The sequence below is a fragment of the Echinops telfairi genome, unplaced genomic scaffold (genome assembly GCF_000313985.2).
Source record: "Echinops telfairi isolate 266 unplaced genomic scaffold, ASM31398v2 ScPeMD7_1;HRSCAF=3_1, whole genome shotgun sequence".
NCBI classification, from domain to species: Eukaryota; Metazoa; Chordata; class Mammalia; order Afrosoricida; family Tenrecidae; genus Echinops; species Echinops telfairi.
The window spans coordinates 3,220,250-3,227,852 of record NW_022103897.1 but is presented as its reverse complement, the minus strand read 5'-3'; positions in this window follow the sequence as shown (position 1 = coordinate 3,227,852).

The following is a 7,603-nucleotide window of genomic DNA, read 5'->3' as shown; positions in this document are numbered from 1 at the left end:
TGAATTTGAAAGGATAGGAGCACCAGTAAATAACTGTCGTGCACCTTAAATCAACATCTGTGAAGTCTATTTTTAAAATACATTGATAAATGATCAGTGCATTCCTCTTACTGTTAAATGCATGCCTTTCTCCCTCCTCCCCGATTGCGTTCTCCAGTCCCCCTGCCCCCTGTTCCTCTGCCTTTTGAAGAAAGTAGAATTAAGAGGGATTATTTGGAGAATCCCTCCAGAGGCTGGTAACGTCAGCTGTGACATCTGGAATCCAGCCTGTTTTACTGGCTGGGTCTATAAAACATCCTCACAAATGTCAAGGAGTAACTAATCTCAGCCTGGTTAACTCTCTCCTTTCTAGCCTAACTGGAAGCCGATCTGTTCCGCATCTTGTCTTGGAACTTACATTCTTTTCCTCCCCTAGGGGGCATGTCTTGTCTTAACTGGTTCTGGCTCAAACTGTTCAGCAGCAAGCCACATATCATAAAAGTCTTAAGGGATTTTTCTCCTGCAGTTTCTACGTGATGTCCATTGATTTTTTTTTTTTTTTTTACAGAAAGTGCCCCAGCATTTTGTGTTTTTTTCTCTCTCTCTCCCTTAAGAAAAAAGCCAGTTTCAACACAGACGAATACGTGCTGGATCAGCCCTTCCATGTTAACAATGAATGCACTAATAAATAGAGTCCACACACAAAAGAACCTGTACTTTCCCCAAGAAGTACTCAAATTCAAGATGCCAACATCTGCTTGAAGCAAAATAACCCAGACATCCACATGGGAATCAGAAGGTTTTCTTATCACCTTTGCCTTAAAACAAAAGAATAGATTAGGACCCAGCTGGAATTTATTTGAGAGGAGTTACTGGGATGCCATGTATGGACACTCTATGTATAAAAGTGTGTCTGTGGGTGAGGGAGACAAAGATAACAGTGACTTCACAGTCAGTGATGGAGAAGTCTGATTCTGTAATGAGGGCGCTGAATGTGGATATTTTTTGGAGTTTTATCAGTGAGGATAAAACTGTCACTTTCCATGCAAGATGCTTGGTTTGACATCCTGGCCCCCCAACCCCGAAGGATGATATTCCTGCTCAGAGCAGCCACTGCACAGAGAGAACCATAGGGCTGGCCACACCACAATGCACAAAGTCCCTCACTGACCCATATAGGTTCAAGGGACAACACTAGAGATAGTGCAGGAATTGTGCCCAATCTGACCCCACCACAGCAGGGCAAAATGTTAAAGGCTTGGAACAGAGCAGCAAGGGGAGCAGAGCAATGAAGTCCCCGGAGAATTCCAAAAAACCACTTTGAGGCCAGGGCGTGACACCCATCAGTCTGGACTGGAAAACACTCCTAAAAGTCAACAAACAGACCTGAAACTATTTATAGGCGTTTCTTTTTGTTGTCATTGGGTTTTTGTTGTTGTTGTTTTGTGTTTTTGTTTTCTTTTGTTGTTTGGTTTTGCTCAGTCTTGTTTTTATGCATATTATTATCTCTGCATGTCTATCTAGATAAGATAGGCAGGATAAACAATCCAGAGAAGAAAACAATGGCGACTGGCAGTTCCAGGGTGACATGGGAGAGGCAAAGGTGGGGGAAACAAAGTGGGTGTTAACAAAACCAGGGGAACAGGAACAACAAGTGATCTAAAATCGATGCCAAGGAGGGCGTAGGATGCCTGGTGGGGCTTGATCATGGGCAATGTAATCGAGAGGAATTACTGAAACCCAAATGAAGGCCATACATGATAATGGGACAAGGGGAAATAGAGGAAAGAATTAGGAGGCAAATGGGCATTTATACGGTCTAAATAAAGACATGTACATATGTAAATATATATATAATGGTGGGGGGAAAGATCTATGTACATATATTTATATGTTAAGTATTAAGGTAGCAGGTGGACATTGGGCCTCTACTCAAGGACTACCTCAATGCAAGAACACTTTGTTGTAATAACCTGGCATTCCTTGATGCTCAGCTTCCTGACTCCATCACTGAAGACCAAATGGGTGCATAAGCAAATGTGGTGAAGAAAGCTGGTGGTGCCCGGCTATCAAAAGATATAGCATTTGGGGTCTTAAAAGATTGAAGATAAACAAGCGGCCATCTAACTGAGAAGCAGCAAAGCCTACATGGAGGAAGCACACCAGACTGTGATCATGAGGTGTCAACAGGATCAGGTATCAGGCATCAGAGACCCAGAACAAAAAATCATATCAATATGAATGAGGGGGGGCTGCAGAGTGGGGATCCAAAGCCCTTCTGTAGACAATTGGACATCCCCTACAGAAGGGTCACAAGGAAGAGATGAGCTAGTCAGAGTGCAGTATAGTACCAATGAAACATACAACTTTCCTCGAGTTCTTTAATGTTTCCCCCTGCCCAACTATCATGACCCCAATTCTACCTTACAAATCTGGCTAGACCAGAGCATGTATATGGGTACAGGTAAGATCTGGACACACAGGGAATCCAGGACAGATAAACCCCTCAGGACCAATAATGAGAGTTGCTATACCAGGGGGGGAAGAGGAAGGTGGGAGGAGAGAGGGGGAACCGAACACAATGATCTACATATAGCCCCCTCCCAGGGGGACAGACAACAGAAAAGTGGGTGAAGGGAGACATCGGTCAGTGTAAGACAGGGAAAAATAATGGTAATTTATAAATTATCAAGGGTTCATGAGGGAGGGAGGGTGACTGACAGGGGGAAAAAATGAGGAGCCGATACCCAGTGTTCAAGTAGAAAGAAAGTGTTTTCAAGGTTTTGAAAATGATGATGGCAACAAATGTACAAATATGCTTGACACATGGATGCATGTATGGTTTTTGATAAGAGCTGTACAAGCCCCCAATAAAATTATATTTTAAAAAAAGATACTTGCTTTGATTCCTCATTAGCACATCTCCTACAAAGTCGCTACCTATCTGTTAGGGGGGGCTTGCATGTTGCTATGAGTGGGTTTCACTGGAAGAAAGATTTAGTACTCGATTTCCAAAGTTCAGCTAGTGCAAACCCTCTGCATTACAGAGTCCCACACTGTAACTGGTCATGGGGATGGTACAGGATTGGACAGCATTTTGCTCTGTTGTGCATGGAGTCACTGCAAGTTGGGGAGGACAGTGGGAGGTTACTCACTGGCAGCCAACAGCAACGACTGCAACACAAAGCATTAAAAGTATCAGGTAGTCTGATGAATGTTCTACTTGAAATATCTCATTTAATCAGTAAAGCGACTTGTAAAATTGTTGTTGTGTGTTGTTAGGGGCCATCCAGTTGGTTCCAACCCATAGCAGCCTGTGCACAATTGGAGGAAATGCTGCACGCCCTGTAACATTAGAATTTATTATCTATTTTAAAGAAGAAGCTGATGCAAAAGCTATTGAGCAGCTGTCTGAATGCCACAGTTACAGAGGAAAAGCAGAAAGCCAAACCGCTGGATTCCAAAATACAACTTTTACTACTGCCTCCCATCTGCTCAGCAATGTCCCAGATCAACAACTTATGTTTCCCAAACTGTTCTAAATTACCATGCTATCGTGGTGCAACTTATCAGTGAGGGCAATTACTCATCAACTTGACAAAATGTTTGTTTAAAATACACTTGGCTTCACTGAGTGAGGGTGATGTACACATAGAGTGACAGAGGTAAATGTTGTCACTAAAAAGTACACATGTAAATAAGACCTATTTTCTAATAGCTATGGCATCTATAAATTTGAAACAACAGCAAAACAACCCATATACACATGTATACATGCCTATATGTATACCTATAGGCATATATGTATAAACCTAACCAACACCCCCAAATCCACTGCCTTTGAGTCAATTCCAACTCATAGTGGCCCTGCATGGGGTTTCCAAGGCTATAAATCTTTACAGAAGCACATACTTCATATTTATCCCTTTGAACAACTGGTGGCTTTGAAATGATATGATGGGACTTCAAAATGGAATCTAAAGTTCCCCCTGGCATAGCTCATAAAATTCTGTTCTTTCTACATCTAAGTTTGGTGAGTAATACCTGGAGTCTTCAAAGCTTGCAAAGAGTCATCTAAAGACACTAACCTTGGTATTTACTCATCTGAAGCAGAAGAGAAATAGGGCCATCAAAGCCCAAAAGAAGAAGGTAGACCACAGAAAAATAATCTACACATAAACCCTGGGTCCAGAAGGACTGGAGGGTGCCCACTGCTGACCATTGTAGAAAAATGTGGGAAAGAATTTTGACTCAATAAATAATGAGCACCACCCATCAGTATTGTTCTCCTTTCCAAACTCCCCTACCTATATGATTCCAAACAACAATGAATTGCTTTTAAAAGAAGATGAAAGGAGGAAGGGAAAGTAGATCCTTGGAGACAGAACATCCAGAACAGAAATAACAATGACCATACCTTGTGAAGCTGACCAATGGCACTACACCGCTTGTGTAGAATCTTTTGAGTGGGAACCTAAATTGCTATGCAAACCTTCTCTGCAAGCACAATAAAAGGTTATTTTTAAAAATAGCACAATTCATTGAAAATTCCCAGATTGAATCCTGAAACCCATTAAGACTGATCAGCGTCGCTATCAAACCACTTCCCTAGTCGAATTTGGTACAGCCAGCCTAACGTAATTTTGTGGACACATGGTGGGTGCTCATGTCTTAGAATCCAGTCAGGAGCATCTCGATGACAAAGGGCTTGGCACCTGGCAGCCACTCAATAAATGACTGTTGTGATATTCTCCATGTTCGAATACTGATGGTTACAACTTTTCTCTAATAGACTGAAAGGAAAAGCCCATTCAGCCCCCTGGTGCGACTCTACTTGAGAGTTGAGGGGGAGCAGTCAGACTGCAGAAATCAAGAGTCCCAGCAAAGCTTTGCATCAAGCCGAAAGACTACAGTCAAGGTAAACATTTTCCTTCCTAGGACAGTGTGGGCCCCTATCATTAAGGTTTATAGGTATTTGTATATGTCATTACTGTTACCACTTTCTCCTGGGTCCTGGGGAGAATCAAACTGAAAGCCTATAAAATACCACAAGCTCCTAAGAGAAAGATGCTCTCTAAAGATATAGAATTACTATAAGTTTCAGCCACTTCCCCAGCCTGAAAATGCTGTCCTGGTGAGAATGATCACTTAGCAGTCGTTGGCTCGTTTCCTAAGCTAGTAAGAAACCAGTCTAACTTCCAGGTCTGGTGAAGGTGGAGGGATAGGTCACTGGAACACAGGGCAGAGAAAATCAGAACTCAGATGACTTTTAATCTAGGTAAGTTATAAGAAGCTCTCGTAGCGGTTCAAACAGCTCACTGGGTTGCTAACTGCAAGGTTGAGGATTCACACCCAACAACCGCTCCCCAGGACAAAGATGAGATTGTCGGCTCCTGTAAAAATTTAGTCTCAGAAACCCTGAGGAAAAGCTCTTCCCTGTCCTCTAGAATGTCTATGACTAAGAACCAATTCAAGGACAGTGAATGGTCTATGGTATGAATGCAGCCTCATAGACACCTGGTATAATGGTAACAAACACGTGGGCTTACAAAACTCGGTCACCCGCTCATAAGTGGGATGAAGGAGTCTGCTTCATTTTCAAGTCTTCTTGCTGCGAGGGCCCCCTCTGGTTTGGCACAGGACAGCCTCAGTGGTTCTCCTCTTGGCTCCTCAAGAAGTACCAGCCATCTCAATCTCCATCAGCTGTCCACAATAGCCATTCAAATAAGCACAGTTCCCTTGGAGTTAATCTTTTAAACTCAAAGGCACAATCCCTTCAGCTCAGCTTATAGAAAGAGGCTAAATGTCTCTGAACTGCTCATAATCTAGAAGATTATCTCTTGGCCTGCAGAGAGACACAACTTCACCAGCCCCTCACTATGTTGTACGCAAAAAATCAGGGGTGTGCTGCCTAACGAAAAATCAAATTCTAGAGAGAAATGCCTACATTTGGAGATAGATAAAGGGATTGTCATTTGCATAAATATTTTTGGAAATAATGATGCAATGTGATTAAAAGATTTGGAAATATCAATAACATATAGATTAAGTACATTTATAACTTCCTTGGTTTAATTTTGTGTGTTTGTTTTCTTTGAGGCCTTCTAGCTTTAAGTTCAAATAGTCCCTGTGATGTTACTTGAAAAGCCATCTATTCTTCCTCTGACTCTGACCACAGCATTAGATCTGATCTAAGAGCTTAATGTGCAGTCTCCTCCAGACTGCTAAGCCTGTCCATGACTTCAGATCCCCAACGCCCAAACCTACTGCTCTCAAGTGACTTACAATGTATAATGATCCTTCCTAGGGTTTCTGGTACTGTAAATCTTTGTGTGCTTGTTTGACATAAAACTGTAAATCATTACAAAAGACAGATCCTTATCTTTCTCCCTCAGAGTGTCTGGTGGGCTTGAACCAAGCATCTTGTAGGCCAATACCTAGCCCAAAGTGCCACAAAAGTTCAGCCAATAGTTGTCAACTCAGGGATTCCCAGCCTGTCTCTCTCACTTCTAACCCACTGCCTACAAATCTGAGGGTCACATGTCATGTCACATGTCTTTTGGGTCCCCAGGCCATCCTCACTTCTGACCCATGGCCAACTAAAATTTGGGAGTGCCCACTGCCTTCTTCCAGGTACAATGCTGCACTAGAATGATTCATAGACTAAAGACTATCTATACTATGATTACAATTGTGTAGTAAAAAATATTCAAATGAAGAGATGCAAAGGATGGGGTCAAGGAGGTTCCTGACAGGGAGCATCCTTGTCTGAAGAAAAGCTGGGTCACCCTCCCAGGCACTGATGTCAATCAGCGACCAGGACAATCACTTAACTCTCAGTATCCATATGTGTTATTATTATTTTGTGGAGCAAGGGGACAGGTTCTTAAGGTATAGGGAGCTCTGATAGCAGAGGGGTTAAAACACTCAGCTCATAAGCAAAAAAATCAGGCAGTTCAAACCAACCAGCTGCTTCTCAAAATAAAAATGTGACAGCGTGCGTCTGTAAAGATTGACAGCCTTAGAAACCCGCTGGGGGCAGTTCTATTCTGTACTGATGTGTGTCCCTATAAGTCAGAATTGACTCAGTGGCAGTGAGTTCGGTTTACGTATGCATGATTGATTGAATCATTGTCCAAATGAGTGAATTCAACCTCCAGTCCTTCTCCACTGAGCCCATGCTAATATCTCATGGTAGTTCTTTCTGAGCTGGACAGTGTCCACCTAAGAATTGCCTTGTTAGCATAATTTGTCAGGTATTATCTGAAGAATAAAGACACCTCAATCACCCAATCACAGGGATTAGTAGTTAATGACCAGGAACCCAGGACAATGACTGAATTATTAGGTTAATTGATTACCCCCAAACTTACATATGTAGCTTTAACTGCCATAAAAATATATAACAGGCACAAATAGAATCCAAAACATCTATTTTTTTATATCAGTCTACTGATGGCCTTGCCCCATTACATAAATTAAATGCTGACAACTCCCAGACCTCTCTTATTCTTTTTTTTTTTTTTGTTGTAGAAAGTTTTTTTATTTATTTTATTAGGGGCTCATACAACTGTTATCGCAATCCATACACACATCAATTGTGTAAAGCGCATTTGTACCACAT